The sequence below is a fragment of the Eupeodes corollae genome, chromosome 1, assembly GCF_945859685.1.
Source record: "Eupeodes corollae chromosome 1, idEupCoro1.1, whole genome shotgun sequence".
Lineage (NCBI taxonomy): Eukaryota > Metazoa > Arthropoda > Insecta > Diptera > Syrphidae > Eupeodes > Eupeodes corollae.
In genome coordinates this window covers 5,471,273-5,486,096 of record NC_079147.1, presented here as the reverse complement: position 1 = coordinate 5,486,096, position 14,824 = coordinate 5,471,273, and the positions used below count along the sequence as shown (strand labels likewise).

The window sequence follows — 14,824 nt, the reverse complement described above, 5'->3', positions numbered from 1 at the left end:
ATTTGTAATACAGATAATAAGGCAGAAAGATGCAGAAAGGGCTCTCAAGAAAATTGCGTGGGTGTTTTTTTTACTATAGCAGTTTAAAAAAAAGGTGAAAATTTTGGTTAACCCTAAATATCTTACGAACCAAAAACGTTAGAAACTTGAATTTAATTTTATATAATATATGGTAACGTGGTCTCAAAGAAGTATATTTTTTGAAAAAAAATCCATTTAACGGTTTTTTTTATTAATCAAAAAACTGAAAAAAAAAATTGTCACCTCCAAAATTTAACGACTAAAATATAATTTCATCTCTAAAACAATTTAAAGCAACGGAAAACAATGTTTTTGAAATCTGATAAAATTTTGAGAAAAATCGAATTGACAGTTTTTTTATAAAAAATAAAAATCTAAACAAAAAACATTACTCAAAGTTGGTAAAAATTGAATATCGATTCAAATATCTTTTCAAAAACTTGAAATTTAGGCTTAAAACTTATTTTATCTTATAACAAATATTGTTTTCTACATTCGATAAAATTTTGAAAAAAATCGAATTGACAGTTTTTTTTACAAAAAATAAAAACCTAAACAAAATTATAAAAGTTGGTAAAAATTGATTTTCGACTCAAATATCTTTTCAAAAATTTTAGATATTGGCTTCAAACTTATTTATTTTACAGAAAATATTGTTTTCAATATTTAATGATTTTTATATAAAAATCCAACAGTCCGTTTTTTCATAAAAAATAAAATCTACAAAAAATAGTACCCAAATTTGGTAAAATTGACACTAGTACATATAGACAAACTTTTAAGCAAGACAAATCGACAGACGGGATGGGAAGTTATCAGTGTGGGTCGCATCCCAGCCTTTTTTTATTTTTTTTATAGAAAAAGGTGTCATTCCATTTTTTTCCAGATGTTATTTATCGTTACACAAAATAGTTTTGGAGATAAAATCATTTTTTGTTCGTACAATTTTCGGGGTGACAAATATTTTTTTTTCAGTTTTTTTTGGTATTGCGTTTCAAGTTCAAGTCTCTAGCGATATTAGTTTGCGTGAGATTATTTGGGTTAACTAGAATGTTAACCTTATTAACTTCCCATAGGAAGTTATTGTAATGGGTCCGATTTGTCAAATTGAAAATTTTGACATTTCTCGACGTTTCAAGGTCCCTAGAGTCGAAATAAAAGATTTTTAGAAAGATGTCTGTGCGTGCGTGTGTACGTACGTTTGTACGTCCCTACGTCCGTACGTCCGTACGTCCGTATGTCCGTACGTCCGTACGTCCGTACGTTCGCGACGTTTTTTTCGTTGTCCATAGCTCAAGAACCAGAAGAGATATCGACTTCAAATAAATTTTGTTATACAGATAATAAAGCAGAAAGATGCAGAAACGGCTCTCAAGAAAATTGCGTGGGTAGTTTTTTTACCATAGCAGTTTGAAAAAATGGTGAAAATTTTGGTTAACCCTAAATATCTTACGAACCAAAAACGCTAAAGACTTGAATTAAATTTTATATAATAGATTGTAACGTGATACCAAACAGGTATATTTTTTGAAAAAAATCAATATAACGGTTTTTTTTTTTAAATCAATAAAACTGAAAAAAAAAATTTGTCACCTCCAAAATTTTACGACTGAAATATGATTTTATCTCTAAAACAATTTTGTGCAACGAAGAATAATGTTTTTGACATCTGATAAGATTTTGAGAAAAATCTAATTGACAGTTTTTTTATAAAAAATAAAAATCTAAAAAAAAAATTTATAAAAGTTGGTAAAAATTGATTTTCGACTCGAATATCTTTTCAAAACTTTGAGATATTGGCTTTAATTTACTTTTATCTTTCAAAAAATTTTGTTGTCAACATACAATTAAAGTTTGAAAAAAATCGAATTGACAGTTTTTTTTTACAAAAAATAAAAACCTAAACAAAAAATTTATAAAAGTTGGTAAAAATTGATTTTCGACTCAAATATCTTTTCAAAACTTTGAGATATTGGCTTTTATTTACTTTTATCTTTCAAAAAATCTTATTGTCAACATTCAGTTAAAGTTTGAAAAAAATCGAATTGACAGTTTTTTTACATAAAATTAAAACCTAAAAAAAAAAAATTATAAAAGTTGGTAAAAATTGATTTTCGACTCAAATATCTTTTCAAAACTTTGAGATATTGGCTTTAATTTACTTTTATCTTTCAAAAAATCTTGCTGTCAACATTCAATTAAAGTTTGAAAAAAATCGAATTGACAGTTTTTTTACAAAAAATAAAAACCTAAAAAAAATGTATAAAAGTTGGTAAAAATTGATTTTCGACTCAAATATCTCTTTAAAAATTTTAAGTATTGGCTTTAAAGTAATTTTATCTCATAAGAAATATTGTTGGTAAAATTTTTAAAAAATCGAATTGACAGTTTTTTTTTACAAAAAATAAAACTCTAAAATAAAACAATACCAAGTTTTACTTGGTAAAAATTTACTTTCGGCTCAAACAGCTTTTCAAAACTTAAAAATATTGGCTTGAAACTTATTTTATTTCACAAAAAATATTGTTTTCGATATTCAGTAATTTTAATATAAAAATCCAACAGTCCGTTTTTTCATATAAAAAATAAAATCTACAAAAAGAGTACGCAAATTTGGTAAAAATTGATACGAGTACATAAAGACAAACTTTTAAGCAAGACAAATCGACAGACGGGATGGGAAGTTATCAGTGTGGGTCGCATCCCAGCCTCTTTTTTTTAAAATGCTATCCAACCACAAAATTTTATTGTATATAATATCACAGTTTATTTGAAGTCGCTAAATCTACTGGTTCTTGAGGTATGGACGACGAAAAAAACGTCAATAACGTACGAACGTACAGACGTACGGACATACTAACGTACGTATACACGGACGCACTGCACTGGCATCAATCTTAAAATCTTTTATTTCGACACTAGGGCTAAGAAATTTCAAAATTTTCAATTCGTCAAATCGGACCTATTACAATAACTTACTATGGGAAGTCAACAAAGTGTTTTTGACATATTGTACTTATATATTCCTTAAAATTGTCTTCATCAAATAACGTCAATATAGCTGATGGCTTAAGGCTTAAAGCTCCAAAGATATTCTTAAATAAAAATATATAATACATTTGTATTCCTATAACGGTTTTTATTATAACTCCCGATTAATAGTTCTCCTATAAAAATTAATTGAAGACTCAAGACTCATCATTGAATGAAATTGCTAGTGGGGCGTATTTTTATTTCTCATTAATGTGACGAACAAGCAAATTGCAAGAGCAAATCTCTCCTTTGATAAGTTCTTTAAGCGCATAGCTATCGCCGCCATCCCGCAATATAGTACGTGACTACTTTTACACATCCGGCGCTTATTATTAGTTTTTTGATGTTGTTGTTTTTCACTTGAGATTCTTGTATTTTGTACCACAAACCTATAAACGTTTGCAGAGAACTTTATATCACATGTAACTTTCATTTCAACATTATAATTATATTTAGAGGATGTTAGATGGTGAAGTAATAAAAATACGAGACGATTTTCCTATGAAATTGTGTGAAAATTGCACATAATATAATTTTACTCAAGACAAGTTAAAATGGCGAAAACACTTAAATCGGTTTTGACAATTTTGATGACTTAAGTTTTATTTTATCGGAAAAATTATTACGAAATAAAGTTCTCGCCTTCTTAAATGTAAATTAAATCCCTTAAAATCACAGACCAGATGAAGGTATACGCACCACTCCTTCCTTATTCCGTCCTTAACAAACACAAAATTAATAAAAAAAAATAATAAGTGTTTAAGTTACACCTTAACAGATTGCCCAAGGGCAGTAGAGGATTGGAAGGCCGCCTTGTTTTATGTATATAATTTTATTCTGACTTTTTAATCGAACATAAACTTAAGGATCTTATTAATTAAATTTAAGAAAAACAAATTCTACGAACTTTGAACTTTAACTCTCTCAATCGACTTTTGAAATCAGATATTGTCCTTGTCCTATGAGAATTCTGACGAAAATGAAAACGAAAACACAAGGAGATTCATTTCGAATTGCATTACGAGTATGTACCTCCATCTCCATCTCCATTTCCATCAACATTACCATCATTAAATCATTTAAGTTATAATAAAATTAAACAAAAGAACAATTTAAATTCGAAATTAAAACACTTAAATGTAAATGTAAATTAAATCGCTTTTCATTCTTTTGACAACATTTTATCTGTCGAGTTGATGCCATGGTCGGTCGGACTCGAAAGGTATAGAGGAAAGGTATTCAACAAGAACTTATGTAAGCATACAAAACAGTTTTTGCGAGCGTTTTCTACTTTGGTTACAATTTACAAGTGTACACTTGCGTGTACAGCAGCGGTTTAATTACTACGACGAGGTAATGGAGAAAAGTGCTAAGGATTGTTTTGCAAAGTTATATTTGGTCCTTGTGTACGCTTGTTTACCACCATAAAACGATTTAACTTTGTTTACAGGGTGCTGAAGCTGCTCTTAGCTGCTGGCTGCTATCATGCCACCTCCAACCATAGTTGAGCTATAGAAAGCTAGTCAATGTTCCCTTCTCACTCACTTTGCCCACCATTAAAATACGAAAAAATACAAAGTTTTCCATCTTTTCAGAACGAAGGTAAAGCACCTTATTTACAATATTATATATGCCAAAGGTATACTATATTGAGGATATTAATTAAGCCTTAAAGTCGGTTCGCCTCTTTAATGAAGGTTTCCGGCAGGATGAATATTCTGTGTGAATCCGCACCGGAAAAGGAAATGGGGTACGAGGAATGTGAAAAATCCTTCCATCTAGCCAAAACAATTAATTATAGACTTGGATGTTGAGCAACTACGAGTATATAGGATTATTTTTTTGTTTTTGTTTTTGTGATTGGCGAGCCAATCAATGGAGCTCAGCTCGAGCCCCTAAATTGGGAAAAGAAGTTCTCTTGAATTTATTATATTTTATACACACAGCAGATAGAATATAATATCGTTTTTTTTCTATTTTTTTTTTGGTTAACTAAAATATAAGGTAATACTTTGTTATGAAGAACCCATTAAAATCAACAGAATGGTCCTTATCAATATTGTATATAATTAGAAGAAAAGGCATGAGACTTCGCACTAGTTCGGCTAATTAGGGTTACCAACTGGTCTGTTTGGAACAGGTGAGTTATGTAATTGCAGGATTTTATTACTATAGTTTTAGTTTTTTTCATCATCAAAATAAGGAAATATATTTCTTGTCATGTAATTATTTAAGTTTGAAGGAATATATATTTTGTTCTTATTGAATACTTAATGTTAAATAGATTAAACCTATTAGGTTATCAAACATTGTGTTCCATACGTATAGGTTGAGACCTTTTGTCTATGAGAAACCGAAAATGAGAAGGACGAAATATAAATATAAATTTTGAATGGTGGAGGATATGAATATGTTGAAAGCTTTTTGAACAATAGCTACATATGTTCAGCTATAAAAATGACACACGATAAATTAACAACGTTGTAGATATGTGTCAATTTTAAACATTTTAAAAGACAATAATGAGTAAAAGTAATTAATTCAAATGAAAGATATAAATTTGCTTATTAAAAACACTGTTTTTTTAAATTCCATCTACAAACTTTTACTATTTTTCAACATTTCTCACGACCAATCTATTTTTTTTGCTGAAATTTCAACAATTTTGAAAACATTTTTACATTTTTTACAAAGTTTGTGAACAAGAATAAATCGTTAGATTTTAAAACAAGGTTAAACCGCGCATATATTAAGTCTTCAAAAATTTAGTTGTTTCATCTGCTTTGAGAGGCTTAAGTTTTTTTTGCGATAAGGAAGGATTTGATGATTTTCCTCGGTTCCTCAAGTTTCTCATCCTCGGGTTTAGCAAATAGACAGGCAACTATTTGTTTTGAAAGACTTCAAACAAAAACAACTTCTGCTGAAACTCTTTTTATTTTGTGTTAAAGTTAAGAAAAAAAGAGTGGAATGGACCATCCTGCTGAAAGCGAAATTCGGTGCGCTTTCCACATAGACGACGAAAGCCAACAATCCCGTCTTCCTGAATTAGATGAAGCAAAGAAGCCACTGGAGCAGATGGCTTGAATACCGGACTCTTTAAAGTAGATGGACATAATTTGGTTATGAGTATACACCAACTTATCTGTAATGTTAAAAGAAAGCATTCCCGATGAAAGGAACCTAAGAATTGTTTGCCCGATACTGAAAAAAAGGATACCTTTTAAACTGCATCAACTATATAGGCATCTGTCTACTTAACATCGCTTACAAAATCTTCTCTACCCTAATATGTGAACGTCTGAAGCCCATCGTCAACAACCTGATCAACAATGAGGTAATTATCAGTGTGGTTTTAGACCTGGAAAGTCCGCAGTCGATCAAATGTTCACATTACGGCAGATCCTGGAAAATACTCAAATCGACACCCACCATCTCTTAATAGATTTCAAGGCCTCATGTGATAGTAGGATTACCATTTAGAATTCGGGCTGATCCATGAAAAAGAGGCTTTAGACAAGGTGATGCTCTGTCATGTGATTTCTTTAACATCGTACTTAAAAGAATAGTGCAGACTTCCTACGTTAACACTAGAGGCACTGTCTTTGGAAAGTCAGTCCAATTTCTAGAACATGCTTTTGGGTAAGTATTGAGGCAGAGGCGGCAAGAATGGGTTTAACGGTTAATGAGTGCAAAACAAAGTACATGCTGTCATCAAAAAACGACCTACAACACCGACGTCTTGGTCAAAACGTCACAATCGTCAGACGTAACTTTGAGGTAGTTAAGGTAGTTTCTAGGCTCTGCTATGAACACAGGCTAAGAAAGCAATTTAGAAGTGAAGCCCTCTCTCAAGTGATGAAAATGTCGCTATATTAGATCCATCACTATATACGGTGCAGAAGCATGAAATAAGTCATAAGCGGATGAAAGAACTTTGGGTCGTTTATATAAAAAAGTTCTTCGCGTGATCTACGGTCTCGTATGCATGTAAGGTGAGTGGTGGAGAAGGTGGAACGACGAGCTGGTACGGGCTTTACAACTACGTAGATTTAAACAGAAGGTAAAAGTCCAACAAATGATATGACACTCTGCCAGGGTCACGAAGAGCGCATGAAAACCAGAGAGAGGACATAGGTTACTTTTTACCCGGGAAAATGAAGCATTCCCATGGGAAAATTCATGTGAGCCGATCGCTTTTACGCCTTAACTTCTTAACAGATTTAAATGAAATTTGGAAGGGAGATAGTTTGAGACTTAAGAAAAGACATGAGTAACTTTTGACTTCAGGATATACCAGTTTATTTTTTTTATGGGAACACAACTCATTCCCAACACTTATCAAATAAGTTGTCTAACATGTTAAACTAATCATACACGTATATTAATGCGGGTTTCGTGCGCCACGTACCTTAAGCCCTCAACCTTAAACGGAAACTGTGGCCACAAGTTCCACAAATAATAATTTTAAACCTAAACTTTGCTATGCTCAACCTTTCATCGCCAAACGCGAGCCATGCTACAAATAATTCACTGGGTATGTCTTTCTGATAATTCTGTTTCGGCTGAGGAGCGAGGCGACTGCGAACGTGGGGGCCACACGCGGTAGAATACCCCATAGACTTTCTCAACTCCTTGGAATTAACAGAGGTGCCTTCTCATAAATTGAGATTGAAGGTTGGTGTTCCAGTCCTGTTAATGAGAAATGTTGACGCACTAAGGTTATGTAATGGTACACGGCTACAAATAACTGCCCTAGGACGAAGTATTATAAAAGCTATAATCATGACTCGAATAGCAAAGAGAACACGTGTTTTAATTCCCCGCATTCCGATAATTCCAACCGATTTGCCGTTTCAGTTTAAAAGAATGCAACGATAAAAAACTCAGGGGCAAACGCTGAAAGTTTCAGGTGTAAATTTGGGAAAAAAACTGTTTTCCCATGGACAATTAAATGCACCGTGCTCACGAGTCTCAAACCCACAAAATCTTTATGTACTAGCCAAGGAAGAAAAAATAAAAAACTTCGTATTGCAGTAACCTATCTTTTTCTAAAAATGTATTAACCTAACCTAACCCATGACAATCACACTTAGTATGGCCTCATCCCATCTCGGCACAATTCAAACATACGTACTAAAAATCACAGCTCAGGTTAAAAGGTCGCGGTTAAAAGCTAGTAACTGACTAATTTTAATGACTGATTTTGAGCCAATACGATTGAACTTATTCAGAAGTTCTTACACCAATCGACACTACCCCATTTTTAAACAATTGTTGTCAAGTTTATGTTTTCTTCCAGTATGTCACATGACAATTTTTAATTAACAAATTATTGTATTTTTGCGGTTTTTTGTAATTAGTTTGTTCTTGTGAATTTTTCTTTGAAAGATTTGGGATCTTCTTTCAAATTTAGATTTAACATTTCAGTTGCATTAAAATCTTCCTTTAAAAATATAATATATAAAAAAACTTGGAAACAATTAACAGTCTAATGAGTTAACTAAAAATGCAGAATAAAGGCAATTTCTAAAAACAATCTTGCTCTCAAAAATGTGTAGAGTCAAATTGTTCAACCAATTTTTAATATTTTTTAGTTAACACTCACCAAAAAGAAAATATGTTGGTTGGAACTTTTTCAAGAAATTGGTCACAATCTATATAAAACAGTGAAGAAAAAACAATTTATTCAGTATTCAATTTCCCTTCAGTGTGTATATAAGTTTCGTCACATTAGTTATAGCAGTTTCAAAAATGTATTAAAATAGGAAAAGTGTCAGATGCGTGTGTTTTTATTTTACCAAAGTAAATTGAATTTAAATTTTTCCAGTCAATTTGAAGCAATGGTCTTTTTTATCATTCAACCGTGCAACTAGGTCAATCAAAAACAAAACGAAACAGAAATTTAAAAAACCTTAATTATAGGCTGAAATTCAATTCAACAGGCAAAGCCGCAAACCATTTCATGGCATCGCTTCGGCTTGGTGCGAAAGCATTACAATCTTTTTTTTTTTTAGCTGCGTTGAAGAGTGATGGTTGTGGTTTGGGTTTGGATGGAAACATTAATTGTGATTTAATTTGCATTAGGTTAATGCTTTAAAAGTGTTTTGGGTATCCGTTGAAATATGCTGGGAATGTGGTTTACTTTTTAGAATACGAGGATTTGTGAAAGAGGATTAAATTTCAATGAAGATGCTTTTTTGTACCTTATTGTTATTGATTCCTTTTATTTGATTAATGGTGAGTGTGTTTTAAATGGATTCTAATTTTTTTTTTGAAAAGGGGATTCAAATTTAAGATCGAAAAGTCCAAAAACTAAAGGGTGGTTATGATAAATGTCTTTTGACATAAGGTAAGAAACATAGAATTTCGTGTAGTAGAAAAAAATACGTTTTATTAAAATTGTCTACAGTACAAACTGTAGGTCCCTTCCAACCCTAAAATGATTCTCTAATAAGTTAAGCAATATCACTAAGCCGCTTTTCTTAATGGACTGTTGCGCCACCTAATTCAATTATTTTAAAAAATATAATAAAACTAGATTAAGACTAATTTCTCAAAAAAGAAATTATGAATAAAGTATTGGTTTTCTCGCAAAAGATTTTATATTTTCCGAAATAAGTCGAAATAAATTAAGTGTCAACATTTCATTTCGGTAACTGTACTAAATAACTAAATACAGTATTTTATTAACTTCCCATAGGAAGTTATTGTAATGGGTCCGATTTGTCAAATTGAAAATTTTGACATTTCTCGACGTTTCAAGGTCCCTAGAGTCGAAATAAAAGATTTTTAGAAAGATGTCTGTGCGTGCGTGTGTACGTACGTTTGTACGTCTGTACGTTCGCTACGTTTTTTCGTAGCTCAAAAACTAGAAGAGATATCGATTTCAAATAAATTTTGTTATACAGATAATAAAGCAGAAAGATGCAGAAGGGGCTCTCAAGAAAATTGCGTGGGTGTTTTTTTTTTTAAAATAGCAGTTTGAAAAAAAGTTGAACATTTTTGTTAACCCTAAATATCTTACGAATATATATATTGTAACGTGATACCAAGCAGGTATATTTTTTGAAAAAAAAATCAATATAACGGTTTTTTTTATAAATCAATAAAACTGAAAAAAAAATGTGTCACCTCTAAAATTTTATGACTGAAATATGATTTCATCTCTAAAACAATTTTGTGCAACGAAGAATAATGTTTTTGACATCTGATAAAATTTTGAGAAAAATCTAAATGACAGTTTTTTGTATAACAAATAAAAATCTAAAAAAAACATTACTTAAAGTTCGTAAAAATTGAATATCGATTCAAATATCTTTTCAAAAACTTTTAATCTAGGCTTCAATCTTATTTAATCTTATAAAGAATATTGTTTTCAACATTTTGAAAAATGTTGAGAAAAATCGAATTGACAGTTTTTTTACAAAAGAAAAAAAACCTAAAAAAATGAATAAAAGTTTTAAAAAATTGATTTTCGACTCAAATGTCTTTTCAAACATTGATATATTGGCTTTAATTCACTTTTATCTTTCAAAAAATTTTGTTGTCAACATTCACTTAATGTTTTAATGTTTGAAAAAAATCGAACTGACAGTTTTTTTACAAAAAAATAAAAACCAAAAAAAATTTAACAAAAGTTGGTAAAAAATGATTTTCGACGCAAATATCTTTAAAAATATTTGGGGTAATAGCTTGTAATTAATTTTTTTTTATAAGGAATATTGTTTTGAACATTAGGACAAATTTTGAGAAAAATCGAATTGACAGTTTTTTTGCAAAAAATAAAAAAATTAAAAAAAATGTATAAAAGTTGGTAAAAATTTACTTTCGACTCAAATATTTTTTCAAAAATTAAAAATATTGGTTTCAAACTTATTTTATTTCAGAGAAAATATTGTTTTCAATATTCAGTAATTTCTATATATAAAAATGAGTCCTTTTTTTCATAAAAAATAAAATCAAAAATAGAACGCAAATTTGGTAAAAATTGATACGAGTACATGTAGACAAACTTTTAAGCAAGACAAATCGACAGACGGGATGGGAAGTTATCAGTGTGGGTCGCATCCCAGCCTCTTTTTTTTGAAAGAAATCAATTGAAACATGCGTTTTAAAACTAAGAGTTATACTTTAATGATGATATGAATATGACCAGGAATTTCGGTTTACCTAAATATCCTTAAAAATGTATCTTTTTGGATCAAACAAGTTTGACTTTTAGTGCCATATATAGGGTATTTTACTCTGTATTCTAAAATGTATTGAATAAGAGCATCATAGTTATACACATAGCTTTCTAATAATTAAAATTAAGCGCATGTAATTGAGTCTTAATTCATATAAAAACGCATCTAGAAACAATTTTTAACTTCTCATAGGAAAATATTGTAATCAATCCGATTTTTCGAATTGAAAAAGCTGATATTTGTCGACTTTTCAAGGTAATTAGAGTATAAATAAAAAAAAGGCTTTAGAAAGATGTCATACGCACAGTATATACTTACGCAGATACCTTTTTTATTCTCCATATCCTAAGAACTAGAGAAGAATTTGAACTCAAATAAATTTTATTATAATGGTTATAACATTTAGATGTGCTGAAAGGGCTTTGCAACAAATCTTTTTATTTTTATTACATCAATTAAAAAAAAAACGTGAAAATTTCTGTTGACCCTGTTGAATATCCCCCAATAAAACAATGCTTGCGGCTTCAGTTAGAATTTATTTTATTCATTGTGAGATGATACTAAATTGGTATACATTCAAAAAATGTAATTACTTTTTTGTATAAATCGGGAAAAAACATAATAAACATATTTGTCACCTTGAATATCTTACGAACAAAAAATGATATTACATCCAAAATAAAGATGTCAAAAAATAGCAGTGCGACGTTTTTATAAAAAGTAAAAAGGGTCTAGAATGTGATCCCCACTTTTAACTTAACATTCTGTCTGTCGATTTGTCTTGCTTAAAACCTTAACAATATTCATACAAATATTTTTTGTGAGATAAATAATTTGTAGTCAATATCTTTCTTTGTTTCTTGTTGAATAAAATTATTTTTTTTTTTACAATTTTGGAGATTCTCATTTTTTTCTCTGTAAAATATTCGAGCTAATAATTATTTCTTTTTCAGTTTTTTTAATTTATAAAAACACACTCATTTAATTTTTTGGTAACACGTCTTTGTTTAAAAGTTTGTAGGTTTTCTTGTTGGGTTAAAAAAGTTAACAATTAAATTATTCTTACACATTTTAAAATCACCAACAATATTTTCATATAAAGAAATAGTGTAGTTTGAAAATCTAGTTTTGTTAAATAGATTTTTAGTCGAAAACAAATTTTAACCAATTTTAGTAGCATTTCTTAAATTTTTACAAATTGGATGAATGAAATTAATTTGAGAGATATCAAGAACCAAACATCAATTTTTACCAACTTTTATTAATTTTGTTGTTTATGTTTTTATTTTTTATAAAAAAACTGTCTATTCAATTTTCGACAAAATTTTACTAGATGTTAAAAACTTAATTTTTCGTTTTACAAATCAGTTTGGAGATAAAATAATTTTGTATTCGTAAAATTTTCGAAGTGACAATTTTTTTTTCATTTTTTTTTTTTTGATTTATAAATTTTTGTTTTGGATCACGTTACAATTTATAATATAAAATTTAATTCAAGTCTCTTCAGCGTCATTGGTTAGTAAGATATTAAAGGTTAACCAAAATTTTCAGCAATTTTTTTTAAACAGCTATGGTATAAAAAAATATAACAAAATGTATTTGAAGTCGATATCTCTTCTGGTTCTTGAGCTATGGACGACGAAAAAACCGTTGCGACACTAGGGACCTTTAAACGTCTTTAAAAATAGAAAAACACACTACTGTTTCTGTTTGAAAAATTAATATTCGAATTGAATATCGTGGCAACAATTAAAGTTACTGCCATCAAACAAATTTTACTTTAATCAAAATATTGTTTTTAGCATTTAGAATATTTTTTTGTGGAAAAACACAAAAAAAAAACAGATTTTACAATAAATGACTTCAAAATAATTTCATTCTATGCCAAATTATTTTGGTAATGTAAGTAAATGTTCTCAGAAAAATCTTATTGATATTTTTTTAAAAGAAAGAAACACTTTCAGGTTTAAAATGGCTTTCGAATACAAATATTGGGAACAAAAAATATTAAAATCAAACTTAAATTAAGTTTAAAAAAAAATTATAAATGATTTTTGACTCATGGATCATGACAACAAAGAAAGATTTTAACTTTAAATTTATTTATGTTGTCTAAATAATTGTAATTAGGTAATATTTTGTTAAACTTTTAAAGAAATCAACAGACAGGCACAGATGGTAAGTTATAAGTGTGGGTCACATCCCAGCCTCTTTTTTAAGTAAGTCACACGATAAACAGGCTGATTCTATTAATTTTAACGATTTTAATATCTTACTGCCTCCTAATTTTGCAATGTCTCAATTTGTATGTTGAAAAACTGTCATAAACTCTTAACTTGTATCTAATGATGAACATTTTGATTTTAACATAGGAGATTTCATTGCACTCAATAATTACATTGCATCAAATAACTGGGAGCACGTGCTTGCCAATTTATCTTTAACAATTTTTTGGATACATTTTCTATCGACTTAAACAAATATATTAAAAAAAGAAAGTTTTGTAATTAACTTAAAACTTCTTGGTCTAATAAAAGTTTAGTTAATTTAAAAAATGTTAAAAATAAACCTTTTGCAAAATTCAGAACATAAAACACTGGAACTTACAGAAAGATTTTCTGCCAGTTTCCAAAGGCATATGATTTTTTGAACAAATATTTATACACAAACAATATGTACTAAATATTTAAACCCACATTTCTTCTGATCCTATGGCCTTTTTGGATTTTTTTTTAATTAATAGAAAAAGTCGACTGCTTTTCAGGAAAATATAAACTGCAATGGTTGAATATCAAATTGCATTTAAATCGGCAGAGGTGTATGTGACCATTCCGCATTTAATATGGACCAAACTAAAAACCATTCTATCAGTATTGTTAATACCTTCATACTTTATTTTTTTGAATCGGATATACTTTTTGGTATCTCAGCATTAAATTTCATATTGAATCATGGTCCTGATAGAATTCCCTATTTTTTTTAAAGCTGTAAATTCTCGTTACCCCTGACATTTACGATTATTTTTAATAAATCCCTTTTTAGTGAAATATTTTTAAATCAATGGAAATTCTTATATGTAAGTCCAATTTACAAATTAGGCACACAAAAATGGTTTAGTTAATAATCTTACGATTTATAAGATATTTGCAATCACAAAATTTTTTGAGCTTATAGTTAAAAATCTTTTGTTGAACAGCATGGATTTATGTCAGGTTAATCCATCCAAACAAATCACATGTTTTTCTGTATTTATGACACCGACTCTTTTGAATCTGGTTTCTAGGTTGACACTATCTATACAGATTTTGTAAAAGCTTTTGACCCAGTTTATCATACAGTTCTTAGATATGCTAAAACGTTTTGTTATTCATGGTTTGATGCTGAAATGGATATCCAGCTACCTTGAAGATATGGCGCAATATGTGAAAGTAGGAAATTTAATCTAGTCCCATAAATGTTTTATAAGGAGTTCCTCAAGGAAGTCACCTTCGGCCAGTTCTTTTTAACATATTCGTTAATGCTATCCCATTTTTTCTTGAAAATACTTTATGATGATGTATGCTGATGACTTAAAATTATAGAAT

The 14,824-nt window shown here is 29.4% G+C and overlaps 1 protein-coding gene across 2 annotated transcripts in view; it reads right to left on the bottom strand.

Annotated features, from left to right (window-relative positions):
- LOC129939869 (muscarinic acetylcholine receptor gar-2) overlaps positions 1 to 14,824 on the bottom strand; it is a 128,640-nt gene that overhangs the window by 80,040 nt on the left and 33,776 nt on the right. Inside the window, exon 2 of one of the 2 annotated variants that reach the window (XM_056048048.1) lies at positions 8,660 to 8,708. The exons of the other annotated variant lie outside the window; for it this stretch is intronic. The gene's annotated coding sequence lies outside the window, so the exon portion shown is untranslated. The remainder of the gene's footprint in view (positions 1 to 8,659; positions 8,709 to 14,824) is intronic. 2 annotated transcript variants of the gene reach the window in all.